General features: G+C 38.3%; 1 non-coding gene across 1 annotated transcript; it reads left to right on the top strand.

Annotated features, from left to right (window-relative positions):
• The first annotated feature begins 2,487 nt into the window (after positions 1 to 2,487).
• On the top strand, positions 2,488 to 2,595 carry LOC148545972 (small nucleolar RNA R71). Its single transcript, XR_015900740.1, has one exon. It is a non-coding gene; the product is annotated as a small nucleolar RNA R71 (small nucleolar RNA).
• Positions 2,596 to 14,776: the final 12,181 nt, after the last annotated feature.

The following is a 14,776-nucleotide window of genomic DNA, read 5'->3' as shown; positions in this document are numbered from 1 at the left end:
GGTTTCGGCCAAGAAGGGTGTAGAAGGGTGTGTTTGTGTGAGTTTGATGAAGAATGGAGGGCTTTATATAGGGAAGGGAGGGGGGTTAAGGTTCGGCCATATGGGTGGGTTTGGGTGGGAAATTGGTTTTGAATTTTGAAGGTAGGTGGAGTTTGTGAGATAGGTTTATGGGGAAGAGTGGATGGATGTGAGTGGTGAAGAGGTGATGGGGAAGAGAGTTTGAGGTGGTTGGTGAAGGGTTTTTGGGGAAGAGTGTTTATGGGGTTGTGTGAAAGAGAGTGGTGAGAAGAAGTGAGTGGAGGTAGGTGGGGATCCTGTGGGGTCCACAGATCCTGAGTGGATCCTGTGGGTCCACAGATCCTGAGGTGTTCAAGGAATTACATCCCTGCACCCATTAGGCATGTAAAAATGCCCTTGTACACAACTCTGGGCGTTCAGCGCCAGGTTGGTGGCCATTTTGGGCGTTCAGCGCCCATTTGTGTGCCATTTCTGGCGTTGAACGCCAGAACCATGCCTGTTCTGGCGTTCAGCGCCCAAAAGCTGCCCATTTTGGGCGTTCAGCGCCAGAACCATGCTCTGTTCTGGCGCTGAACGCCAGACAGATGCTCCTCCAGGGTGTGATTTTTCTTCTACTGTTTTTGATTCCGTTTTCAATTTTTATATCTATTTTGTGACTTCCCATGATCATGAACCTAAGAAAACATGAAAAACAATGAAAATAAAAGTTAGATAAACATTGGGTTGCCTCCCAACAAGCGCTTCTTTAATGTCAATAGCTTGACAGTGGGCTCTCATGGAGCCTCACAGATATGCAGAGCATTGTTGAAACTCTCCAACACCAAACTTAGAGTTTGGATATGGGAGTTCAACACCAAACTTAGTGTTTGGTTGTGGCCTCCCAACACCAAACATAGAGTTTGACTGTGGGGGCTTGGGTTGACTCTGCCTTGAGAGAAGCTTTTTCTGCTTCCTCTCCATGGTTGCAGAGGGAGATCCTTGAGTTTTAAACTCAAGGGAGTCCTCATTCCATTGAAGGACTATTTCACCTCTGTCAACATCAATCACAGCTCTTGCTGTGGCCAGGATAGGTCTTCCTAGGATGATGGATTCATCCTCTTCCTTTCCAGTATCTAGGACTATGAAATCAGCAGGGATGTAAAGGCCTTCAACCTTTACTAACACGTCCTCTACTTGTCCATAAGCCTGTTTTCTTGAACTGTCTGCCATCTCTAATGAGATTTTAGCAGCTTGCACCCCATAGATTCCCAGTTTCTCTATTACAGAGAGGGGCATGAGGTTTATTCCTGAACCAAGGTCACATAGAGCCTTAAAGATCATGGTGCCTATGGTACAGGGTATTATGAACTTTCTAGGATCCTGTCTCTTCTGAGGCAATGTCAGTTGATCCAGATCACTTAGTTCATTGATGAACAAGGGAGGTTCAACTTCCCAAGTATCAATACCAAATAGTTTGGCATTCAGCTTCATGATTGCACCAAGAAACTTGGCAGTTTGCTCTTCAGTAACATCCTCATTCTCTTCAGAAGAGGAATACTCATCAGAGCTCATGAAGGGCATAAGGAGGTTCAATGGAATCTCTATGGTCTCTAGACGAGCCTCAGAGTCCTTTGGTTCCTCAGAGGGAAGCTCCTTATTGATCACTGGACGTCCCAGGAGGTCTTCCTCACTGGGATTCACGTCCTCCTCTCCCCTTGTAGGTTTGGCCATGGTGCTTATGTCAATGGCCTTGCACTCTCCTTTTGGGTTCTCTTCTGTATTGCTTGGGAGAGTACTAGGAGGGATTTCAGTGATCCTTTTACTCAGCTGGCCCACTTGTGCTTCCAAATTTCTAATGGAAGACCTTGTTTCATTCATGAAACTTACAGTGGCCTTGGATAGACCAGAGACTAAGTTTGCTAAATTAGAAGCATTTTGTTCAGAGTTCTCTGTCTGTTGCTGAGTTGATGATGGAAAAGGCTTATTATTGTTAAACCTGTTTCTTCCACCATTATTAAAGCCTTGTTGAGGCTTTTGATCCTTCCATGAGAAATTTGGATGATTTCTCCATGATGAGTTATAGGTGTTTCCATAAGGTTCACCTAAGTAATTCACCTCTGCTATTGCAGGGTTCTCAGGATCATAAGCTTCTTCTTCATAAGAAGCCTCTTGAGTACTGTTGGATGCAGCTTGCATTCCATGCAGACTCTGAGAGATCATATTGACTTGCTGAGTCAATATTTTATTCTGAGCCAATATGGCATTCAGAGTATCAACTTCAAGAACTCCCTTCTTCATAGGTGTCCCATTACTCATAGGATTCCTTTCAGAAGTGTACATGAACTGGTTATTAGCAACCATGTCAATGAGTTCTTGAGCTTCTGCAGGCGTTTTCTTTAGGTGAATGGATTCACCTGCAGAAGTGTCCAGTGACATCTTTGATAGCTCAGATAAACCATCATAGAATATATCCAGGATGGTCCATTCTGAAAGCATGTCAGAAGGACACTTTTTGGTCAACTGTTTGTATCTTTCCCAAGCTTCATAGAGGGATTCACCTTCTTTCTGTCTGAAGGTTTGAACATCAGCTCTAAGCTTGCTCAGCTTTTGAGGAGGAAAGTACTTGGCTAAGAAAGCCGTGACCAGCTTATCCCAAGAGTTCAGTCTGTCTTTAGGTTGAGAATCCAACAATAATCTAGCTCTGTCTCTTACAGCAAAAGGGAAAAGCATGAGCCTGTAGACTTCAGGATCTACTCCATTAGTCTTAACAGTATCACATATCTGCAAGAATTTAGTTAAGAACTGAAAAGGATCTTCAGATGGAAGTCCATGAAACTTGCAGTTCTGCTGCATCAGAGAAACTAATTGAGGTTTCAGCTCAAAGTTGTTTGCTCCAATGGCAGGAATGGAGATGCTTCTTCCGTGTAAATTGGAATTTGGTGTAGTAAAGTCACCAAGCATTCTCCTTGCATTGTTGTTGGGTTCGGCTGCCATCTCCTTTACTTGTTCGAAATTTTCAATTAAGTTGTCTCTGGATTGTTGTAATTTAGCTTCTCTTAATTTTCTCTTCAGAGTCCTTTCAGGTTCTGGATCAGCTTCAACAAGAATGCCTTTTTCTCTGTCCCTGCTCATAAGAAAGAGGAAAGAAAAAGAAAAGAAGAGGAATCCTCTATGTCACAGTAAAGAGGTTCCTTATTGTTAGTAGAAGAAGAGAAGAAGAAATTCGAACACAGATAGAGGAGGGGGTTCAAATTTGGTGATGATGTGAGGAAGAGATGTTAGTAGATGAATAAATAAATAAAATAAGATGAGAGAGAAGGAGGGAATTTTCGAAAATTAAGTTTGAAAAGGAGTTAGTGATTTTTGAAAATAGTGTTTGAAAAATGTTAGTGATTTTCGAAAATTAAGATTAAAAAATAAAATAATTAATAAATAAAAAAAGAAATTTTGAAAAAGGGGGAAGATATTTTCGAAAATGAGAGAGAGAGAGTTAGTTAGGTAGTTTTGAAAAAGTTAAGAAACAAACAAAAAGTTAGTTAGTTAGTTGAAACAAATTTTGAAAAGATAGGAAGTTAGGAAGTTAGAGAAGATATTTTGAAATCAAATTTTTGAAAAAGATAAGATAAGAAGATATTTTTGAAAAGATATGATAGGAATTAGTTTTGAAAAAGATTTGATTTTTAAAATCTCAATTAATGACTTGATTCATAAGAATTCATAAGACATGATTCTGGAACTTAAAGTTTGAATCTTTCTTAACAAGCAAGTAACAAACTTCAAATTTTTGAATCAAAACATTAATTGATTATGTTATTTTCGAACATTTGTGATAAAAATAAGAAAAATATTTTTGAAAAATATTTTTGAAATTTTCGAAAATAACCAAAAAATTTTGAAAAAGATTTGATTTTTGAAAAAGATTTTGAAAAAGATAAGATTTTCAAATTGAAAATTTGATTTGACTTATGAGAAACAATTAGATTTTAAAAATTTTTGAAAAAATCAATCCAAATTTTCGAATTTGATGAGAGAAAAAAAAGGAAAGATATTTTTTTTTTATTTTTGAAATTTTTATGAAAAACATGAAAATTATGCAATGCATGAAATTTTTAGATCAAAACATGTGATGCATGCAAGAATGCTATGAATGTCAAGATGAACACCAAGAACACTTTGAATGCCAAGATGAACATCATAGACACAATTTTGAAAAACTTTTAATGCAAAGAAAACATGCAAGACACCAAACTTAGAATTCTTTAATGCTTACGCACTAAGAATTCAAGAATGCATATGATAAACATGAAAAGACACAAAACAAAAAATCATCAAGATCAAACAAGAAGACTTACCAAGAACAACTTGAAGATCATGAAGAACACTATGAATGCATGATATTTTCGAAAAAATGCAAGATGCATATGCAAGTGACACCAAACTTATGATATGACTCAAGACTCAAACAAGAAACAGAAAATATTTTTTATTTTTATGATTTTCTAATTTTTTTAGATTTTTTCGAAAAGTTATTGAAAAGGGAAAATAAGGATTCCAAAATTTTTAATATGAATTCCAGGAATCTTGCATTCTTAATCTAAAGCTTCAGTCCAGGAATTAGACATGGCTCACTAGCCAGCCAAGCTTTCAAAGAAAGCTCCAGTCCAAAACACTAGACATGGCCAATGGCCAGCCAAGCTTCAGCATTTAACACCAGAGTATATTTTTCTTGATAACAAATTGCTGCTCATCATTTATCAAGTATGTAACTTACCTCTGATGGTTTGGAAGCCTCAGTCCAAAAGAATTTAGACATGGCTTTACAGCCAGCCAGGCTTCACATGCTTCATGAAACACTAGAATTCATTCTTAAAAATTTTGAATAAAATTATAAAATTTTTGAAAACATTTTTATTTTAAGAATAAATTTTTTTTTTCGAAAACAGGTGAGAAGATTTGAAAAATTTTTGAAAATTTTTTGAAAAGAAAACAAAAAGAAAATTACCTAATCTGAGCAACAGGATGAACCGTCAGTTGTCCAAACTCAAACAATCCCCGGCAACGGCGCCAAAAACTTGGTGCACGAAATTGTGATGTCCAGGCTCAAACAATCCCCGGCAACGGTGCCAAAAACTTGGTGCACGAAATTGTGATGTCCAGGCTCAAACAATCCCTGGCAACGTGAGCAACTTGGTACGCGTAATCGTGATTACACTTTAATGATGTAAAATTCATGGCTCTTTCTTTCCCTGGCAGTGGCGCCAAGAACATGGTGCCAATACCATGGTTCACAACTTCGATACAACTAACCAGCAAGTGCACTGGGTCGTCCAAGTAATACCTTACGTGAGTAAGGGTCGAATCCCACGGAGATTGTTGGTATGAAGCAAGTGTACCGGGTCGTATCAAGTAGTAAAACTCACTTAGAGTGAGGTCGATCCCACAGGGATTGATGGATCAAGCAACTTTAGTGGGTGATTAGTTTAGTCAAGCTAACATTGAGTGATTTGAGTGACAGTTGAAACAATAGAAAGTAAATGACAAGAGGAATTAAAGTGCAGAAAGTAAATGTGCAGAAACTTAAAGAACAAGAAAAGTAAATTGCAAGAATCTTAAATGACAAGAAATGTAAATTGCATGAAAAGTAAAGGGTTGGGGTGCTGGAAGCAATGTAAACAGAGAAGCAAAATTTCAGTGAATAAGAATTTAGAGCAATTGCAGGAAATGTAAATTGGAAGCAATGCAATAGAAAGTAAAAATGCTTGGAGAATTTTAAAAACAGAAAAGCAATGCTTAATTTGCAGCAATTTAAAGGTGGTTCAAGATCTCAGGAGTGAAAGAGACTAGATAACAAGTCTAGATCTCAAATCCTTCCTTGATCCAACAAGAATAATTGCAAAAGAAATAAAGAAAAGTAAATTGCAGAAAGAGTAGAAGAAGAAGCTGCGGATGGAGAATGAAAACAGAATTCCTTCCAATCTCAATCCAAAATTTCAAGACAGAAAAGAAAAATAAGAGAGAAAGCAAAATGAAAACTAAAAGTGCAAAACTCCCTATTGGAGCTAGCCTCCATACAATTCAGCTCATTTAATGAGATGGAATTGATGCCTTTATATAGGCTTTACAAAGTAAAAAAAAATGAAATTGAAATGAAAAATAAATTAAATGAAAATCCTAATTCTAGCTTGTTCTTGTGCCTTTGAGTGATAATGTGGGCTTTGCTTGCTTTGGATCTGAGGAGAAATGGGTTTGGTTGGCCTTGATTCAATTTGGAGAAGAATTGAATTTAAATGGAATTTTTATTCAATTTTTGGTCCATGGGTGTTGCTCCCAGGGGAAAGCTCAGTTGGAAAACCCAACTTAGCTTTCAAGTTGTGCTGTCCGTGTCATTTGATGCACGTCCAGCCTTGGTTGTGTGCCAAAATGGTGCGCACAAGGCTTGCTTGGTGCCTTTGGTCCGTGTCAAAATGTGGGGAAAAAGGGAGAAGTAGTGCTCAGTTGGGAAAACCAACTGAGCTCCCCTTGTGGCGCCTTGCTTTTGTCTTCAAGGTCCCAAGTTCAACTCTTGGTGGAAGAAGTTTTGTGAGCCTTTTCCTTGAATTTTCTTGAGTGGAAGCCCGATAAAGCTAAGTTGGAAAAGTGAACTGAGCACTATTTTGCTCTTGCCTTGCTTTCCTTGTGTCTCCCCCTTCGAGCCTTGGTGAAAGCATTGGCTGATTTTTTTGCTTATTTTTAGCCCTTAAAGATGCATTTCACTCGTGCCTCAATTTCATGCCAAATATGGACTATGATATATTGTTGGAAAGCTCTGAATGTCAGCTTTCCAACGCAACTGGAAGCACATCAATTGGACATCTGTAGCTCAAGTTATGGCCCTTTGAAGAAGGCATGGTCATGCTGTAAACGCACAACTTTTAACTTAGCGAAAATTCTTGCCTCCAAGCTAAGTTTTTTTGTACGGCAAAGCTAAGTTCACTTTGTGAACTGAGCTTTGAGTGCTGGTTGTGATGTCTCCTTGATTTGGTCATGGGCCACGCTTTTAAAAGCGTGGCCTAAGGCTCCAAAGTGTGCTCCAACTTCAAAGTGTGCCCCAAAGTTCTTTTTTTCTCCTTTTTAGCTTATTTTTGCTTCTTTGCTTCTTTTTCTTCTTATTTCCTACTAAATTTATAAAATTAAAAGATCAAGGAAATATACCCTTTAAGCATAAAAGAATGCAATATTTAAGCACTAATTATCAATTTCTTATATGAAAAAGCATAGAAAAACATGACATGGTGACATGTCATCACAACACCAAACTTAAACCTTGCTTGTCCCCAAGCAAGAAAAGAATCATGCAATAAAGATTGACAATCCAAGGTAAGAAGAATAGCAACTCAATGTTCATGGTAGGCTAGTTTTCTATGCATGCTACAATCACAAAAGAAATATAAATGATTGATGCTTCTATCTAGCTCATTTTATGAAATCTTTTTCTTATATTTCTTCCTTGAAACAAGCTTTTGCTTTTCTTATTAGCTTCTCCTTTTGGGTGCTTTGCCCCATGAGTTAATAACAAAGCTACGATTCTAAATGCTTTGTTTTCAAGTATTACCACTTGATACATAAGTACCACAAGCATTTAATTAGAGGACTCTATTAAGCTCATTTTTCTTTTCTTTTCTTGACTCTCTAATCATTGATGCTCAGAACCTTGAGCTTTGAGGGAGTGCTTTTGCACTTGAGCCTAGCCTTGACTTCTAAGTGTTTTGTTTTCAAGCATTTGGCTTGATACATAAACACCACAAGTACTTAACATATTGTCATTGGTACTCAGAGCCTTCAGCTTTCTCATTCTTTCCCTTTTTCTTTTTTTGCCTTAATTTGTATTTGCTTCTTCAAGGTTTTCATGATTTTCAAAAGATTTCACAAAATGTACTAGATAAAAACTTCAATTAAATAAAATCCAATGCAATTGAGCAACAATTAATCATACTAGCTTTCCAATACTTGTATGCACATGCTAAGTTCTTCTTTAATGCCTTGTTTGTTTATGATCATGATGCTTTACTGCTTTAAGCTTTACAAAACTCAAGTTGGTAGTCATAATGGCATGGCAACATGTTACAAATCAATATTCAAGCTATTCTTATTCATACCACACATGCATACAGAGAATATAAAGACAATCATGCATTTTAAGTGTTGGAAACAAATGAGGAGAAAAGGAACTCTACAACCTTGTAGTTCATCTTCATTATTGTTGTCCTTTTTCCTCTATTCTTCCTCCTTCCCTTGCTAAACTCAAAATGCTTGCTCATCCTCAAGCAACAATTAGAACAATGGCTATGGGGCTAAGATGGATCATGAATGTCTTACACAATAAAAAGTTAGTAGTACATGTGTTCTAAGCAAGCAAAATTAAAGATAATAATCAAGGCACAAGAGACAGAGACATTGTGATTGCAAACTTAAGAAAGTGAGCACAATACATTGCATAAAAAATAAGTGGCACACCAAACTTAGTGTGACACTTTCACTTGGAATTAATGCAAGTATCTTGTAAGAATTTGAACCAAATTTTGTTGCATAGCAACACCAAACTTAGAATGCAATCCTATGTCCATTTTATTTGAGATAAAACTAAATGAAACTGTTGTATGTTAAATACAATCACCAAGCCAAGAATCCTGTCATGAATAATGATTTATTGGTGATGTATTAACAAAAACAGTTAAGTGGCAAACTAAATAAAAGCATTAAAAGCAAAAATGACTAAAACAAAGAGAAAACTTAAAAGAAAAATAATACTGCAAAGGCATTATGATTATGCAGACAAGTGGTGTTGCTGGATGATTTACATAAAAACAAAATAAGTGGCACACCAAACTTAGAATCTTAATGTGACACTTCCATGTAGAATTGATGCAATCATCCAAAGGGATTGAAAACAATTTGTTGCAAGGCAACACCAAACTTAGAACATAACCATATGCCAATTTATTGAATTTGAACAAAGCAAGGAGAAAAAAAATGTACCTATTGTCTACCTGTTCTTTACTTTCTTCCTCTTCTTCCAATTTGTTAAGAGAAATGACTTCAAAAGAGGAGAAGTTTCAGCTACTGTCCCTTGCCTTGGCCTTTCCTTAGCAAGCTTCCTTTTGCAAATGGCTTGATTGATCTTGCTTGCTGGATCAGGGACAGGATTGGTACTCTTGTTAGTTGCCTTCACTTCTTTGAATCCAAGTCTTGGTTGCTGTGTGATTATTAGAGTTTTGTATTCATCGAGAGCCTTTTGAACTGGTGGTTCCATGAACTCCTCCTTCATGTACTTCTCTGCCTCACTTGAGTTTGGAATGACTTCCTCACTTTCTTGCTCTTCCATTTCCTCCCTTGCACTCAACATTTGACTTAATAGCTTTTTCATTGAGGAGGTTTGTTGATCTTCCCAACATTTCTTCATCTTCTCTTCATATTTTTCGATCACAGATTCAATTGTTGAGAGTTTTTGGGTCAGGGACGTTTGTGAGAGTTGTGAGTCTTCATGTTCCCTGGTCATCTCAAGTGCAGTTTCATTTTCAACTATTTCCACCACCTCTTTCTTTTTCACTAAAAATTCACTTGACTCAGTAGCCTATTCCTCTTGTTTTTCCTCCTTTTTCATTGCACTCACCAACTGAGCTAGCTGCACTTCCATGTTTTTGAGGGACGTTTCTTGTTCTTCCCAGTACTTCTTTGTCTCCTCCGTAAATCTTTTGAGCATGGACTCAAGTTTTGAGAGTCTTTGGCTATTGGAAGTTTGTTTTGGTTGTGAGTCTTTGGCTATTGGACAATCTCTCATGTGACTTGACTGCTCAGAATTTGCAGTTTCTTGGTAATACTCCCAGCCACCATTAGAATCATGACTTGCATCATTTTGTGGTGGTGGGAAGTATCCCATATGATTCTCTTGCTCATCTTGTGTCTCTGAAACAAATCTCCATGGATTGGAGTGCTCAGACTTTATATTTTCTTGGTGATATTCCCTGCTACCATTAGAGATTGGTGATGGTGGGTAATATCCCATAAAATTTTTTTGATCACAAGATGAGTTGAACTCCATTTGCATTTTGGAAAACACAACACCAAGGAAAATTGAAATTACTCATATCAGAGATGAGAATTTCTTAGTGAGGCAAAAACTCAAACACCTTGGTTTCACTTTGAAACAGAAAACAAAAATAAAGAAAATGCTTGATCTAGACTTCTCACCCACTTAATCATTGTTGATCTAAATCAATCCCCGGCAACGGCGCCAAAAACTTGATGGTATTTTTGTGGAAAAATGAATTTCCCAAAACACCTAAAACTCACCGGCAAGTGTACCGGGTCGTATCAAGTAGTAAAACTCACTTAAAGTGAGGTCGATCCCACAGGGATTGATGGATCAAGCAACTTTAGTGGGTGATTAGTTTAGTCAAGCTAACATTGAGTGATTTGAGTGACAGTTGAAACAATAGAAAGTAAATGACAAGAGGAATTAAAGTGCAGAAAGTAAATGTGCAGAAACTTAAAGAACAAGAAAAGTAAATTGCAAGAATCTTAAATGACAAGAAATGTAAATTGCATGAAAAGTAAAGGGGCTGGGGTGCTGGAAGCAATGTAAACAGAGAAGCAAAATTTCAGTGAATAAGAATTTAGAGCAATTGCAGGAAATGTAAATTGGAAGCAATGCAACAGAAAGTAAAAATGCTTGGAGAATTTTAAAAATAGAAAAGCAATGCTTAATTTGCAGCAATTTAAAGGTGGTTCAAGATCTCAGGAGTGAAAGAGACTAGATAACAAGTCTAGATCTCAAATCCTTCCTTGATCCAACAAGAATAATTGCAAAAGAAATAAAGAAAAGTAAATTGCAGAAAGAGTAGAAGAAGAAGCTGCAGATGGAGAATGAAAACAGAATTCCTTCCAATCTCAATCCAAAATTTCAAGACAGAAAAGAAAAATAAGAGAGAAAGCGAAATGAAAACTAAAAGTACAAAACTCCCTATTGGAGCTAGCCTCCATACAATTCAGCTCATTTAATGAGATGGAATTGATGCCTTTATATAGGCTTTACAAAGTAAAAAAAAATGAAATTGAAATGAAAAACAAATTAAATGAAAATCCTAATTCTAGCTTGTTCTTGTGCCTTTGAGTGATAATGTGGGCTTTGCTTGCTTTGAATCTGAGGAGAAATGGGTTTGGTTGGCCTTGATTCAATTTGGAGAAGAATTGAATTTAAATGGAATTTTTATTCAATTTTTGGTCCATGGGTGTTGCTCCCAGGGGAAAGCTCAGTTGGAAAACCCAACTTAGCTTTCAAGTTGTGCTGTCCGTGTCATTTGATGCGCGTCCAGCCTTGGTTGTGTGCCAAAATGGTGCGCACAAGGCTTGCTTGGTGCCTTTGGTCCGTGTCAAAATGTGGGGAAAAAGGGAGAAGTAGTGCTCAGTTGGGAAAACCAACTGAGCTCCCCTTGTGGCGCCTTGCTTTTGTCTTCAAGGTCCCAAGTTCAACTCTTGGTGGAAGAAGTTTTGTGAGCCTTTTCCTTGAATTTTCTTGAGTGGAAGCCCGATAAAGCTAAGTTGGAAAAGTGAACTGAGCACTATTTTTCTCTTGCCTTGCTTTCCTTGTGTCTCCCCCTTCGAGCCTTGGTGAAAGCATTGGCTGATTTTTTTGCTTATTTTTAGCCCTTAAAGATGCATTTCACTCGTACCTCAATTTCGTGCCAAATATGGACTATGATACATCGTTGGAAAGCTCTGAATGTCAGCTTTCCAACGCAACTGGAAGAACATCAATTGGACATCTGTAGCTCAAGTTATGGCCCTTTGAAGAAGGCATCGTCATGCTGTAAACGCCCAACTTTTAACTTAGCGAAAATTCTTGCCTCCAAGCTAAGTTTTTTTGTACGGCAAAGCTAAGTTCACTTTGTGAACTGAGCTTTGAGTGCTGGTTGTGATGTCTCCTTGATTTGGTCATGGGCCACGCTTTTAAAAGCGTGGCCTAAGGCTCCAAAGTGTGCTCCAACTTCAAAGTGTGCCCCAAAGTTTTTTTTTTCTCCTTTTTAGCTTATTTTGTGCTTCTTTGCTTCTTTTTCTTCTTATTTCCTACCAAATTTATAAAATTAAAAGGTCAAGGAAATATACCATTTAAGCATAAAAGAATGCAATATTTAAGCACTAATTATCAATTTCTTATATGAAAAAGCATAGAAAAACATGACATGGTGACATGTCATCAATGGTCACCTTGCAAATCTCAGTCAGGCGGATATAAAGTGATAATGGTGTTTTCGAATATTATATAATAGAATAGGGATAGAGATACTTATGTAATTCATTGGTAGGAATTTCAGATAAGCGAATGGAGATGCTTTCGTTCCTCTGAACCTCTGCCTTCCTGCTATCTTCATCCAATCAGTCTTACTCCTTTCCATGGCTGGCTTTATGTGATACATCACCACTGTCAATGGCTACTTTCGGTCATCTCTCGGGAAAATGATCCAATGCCCTGTCACGGCACGGCTAATCGTCTGGAGGCATCACCCTTGGCAATGGCTTCATCTTATCCTCTCAGTGAATAATATGCTCACGCACTCTGTCACGGCACGGCTATTCATCTGTCGGTTCTCGATCATGCTGGAATAGGATTTACTATCCTTTTGCGTCTGCCACTAACGCCCTGCAATCGCGAGTTAGGAGCTCGTCACAGTCATTCAATCATTGAATCCTACTCGGAATACCACAGACAAGGTTTAGACCTTCCGGATTCTCTTGAATGCCGCCATCATTCTAGCTTACGCCACGAAGATTCTGATTAAGAGATCTAAGAGATATTCAGTCTAGCTTATTTCATGTAGAACGGAAGTGTTTGTCAGGCACGCGTTCATAAGGAAGAAGGATGATGAGCGTCACACATAATCATCACCTTCATCACGTTCTTGGGTACGAATGGATATCTTAGAAGCGAAATAAGAAGAATTGAATAGAAAACAGTCGTACTTTGCATTAATCTTTGAGGAACAGCAGAGCTCCACACCTTAATCTATGGAGTGTAGAAACTCTACCGTTAAAAATACATAAGTGAAGGTCCAGGCATGGCCGAGATGGCCAGCCCCCTAAAACGTGATCAAAGGATCATAAGGTAATCCAAAGATGCCTAATACAATAGTAAAAGGTCCTATTTATAATAAACTAGCTACTAGGGTTTACATGAGTAAGTAATTGATGCATAAATCCACTTCCGGGGCCCACTTGGTGTGTGTTTGGGCTGAGCTTGAGTGTGGCACGTGTAGAGGTCCTCCTTAGAGTTGAACGCCAGCTTTTGTGCTAGTTTGGGCGTTCAACTCTGGTTTTGGCTCCTTTTCTGGCGCTGGACGCCAGGTTTGGGTAGAAAGCTGGCGTTGAACGCCAGTTTACGTCATCTATTCTTGGCTAAAGTATGGACTATTATATATTTCTGGAAATCCCTGGATGTCTACTTTCCAACGCAATTAAAAGCGCGCCATTTCGAGTTCTGTAGCTCCAGAAAATCCACTTTTAGTGCAGGGAGGTCAGAATCCAACAGCATCAGCAGTCCTTCTTCAACCTCTGAATCTGATTTCTGCTCAAGTCCCTCAATTTCAGCCAGAAAATACCTGAAATCACAGAAAAACACACAAACTCATAGTAAAGTCCAGAAATGTGAATTTAACATAAAAACTAATGAAAACATCCCTAAAAGTAACTAGATCCTACTAAAAACATACTAAAAACAATGTCAAAAAGCATATAAATTATCCGCTCATCAGCAAGCTTCTTCAGTTTCAACCTCTTCCTCTTGGTAGCTTTCTTCCAATTCGATCTCTTCTTCATTGTTCACCAAGGGCATGGGAGGTTGTACTTCTTCTTCTTTAGTCTCCATGTCAAGTCCAATGGGAGAGGATTCAAATGTAGATAAGAATTCATCAATGATTGAATCCATCTCTTGATCATCCCCTTCAAAGTCTTCAACCATGATATGCCTTGGAGGTTGTACACCCTCCTCAATAACAAATTCAAACTCCTTAGAAGAGGGCTCTATGACTGGGCTTTCCCATGGACGTTCCGCATCTCCCAAGTCTTCAACCAATTCTTCTTCTTCGATAATTTCAGCTTCCTCCACTTGTTCCAGTACAAAGTCATGCTCCTTACTGTCCATTGGAGTTTCTAGTATCTCCTTCATGCTACGTTCTTCATTAGATTGTCCACATGAAGCCATGGGGGTTCCTTGAGTGTCCAAACATCGGGAAGGTAATCGATTAATTACTTGCTCCAGTTGGTGAAGGGTTGCATGAAATTTTTCCACTGTTTCCTTGAGACGCTCCCGTGATTCTTGGGTCGATGGATATGGACATGGTACATAGGGGAGTGGTGGTTCTTGGAAGTAATTGGATTGGAATTGGGGTGGATATGGGTTAGGGTCATATGGAGGTGAGTGTTGGTAGGTGGCTTGTGAGTGTGGTGGTTCATAGTTATGTTGATGAGGTGGTTCATAGGTATATGATGGGGCTTGTTGGTAACAATAAGGGGGTCCACCATATCTATCATCTTGGTACACACCTCGGAATGGCTCTTGACCGTAGTAATTTGGTGGGTGATGGTTGTCATGAAGGGGTCTTCCATAACTATTGCCTCGACATGCATTATTAAATGGTTGTCTTCCATGGTACCTTGGAAGGTGTTGTTGCCTAAAGGGTTGATCAGATCCTCGTGGCTCTGTCCATCTCTGTTTGTTTTGACCTTGATGCATGTTCCTGTTATAATT

The sequence above is a fragment of the Arachis ipaensis genome, chromosome B9 (assembly GCF_059453495.1).
Source record: "Arachis ipaensis isolate K30076 ecotype BB chromosome B9, ASM5945349v1, whole genome shotgun sequence".
Lineage (NCBI taxonomy): Eukaryota > Viridiplantae > Streptophyta > Magnoliopsida > Fabales > Fabaceae > Arachis > Arachis ipaensis.
This window is presented reverse-complemented; position numbering and strand designations above follow the sequence as displayed.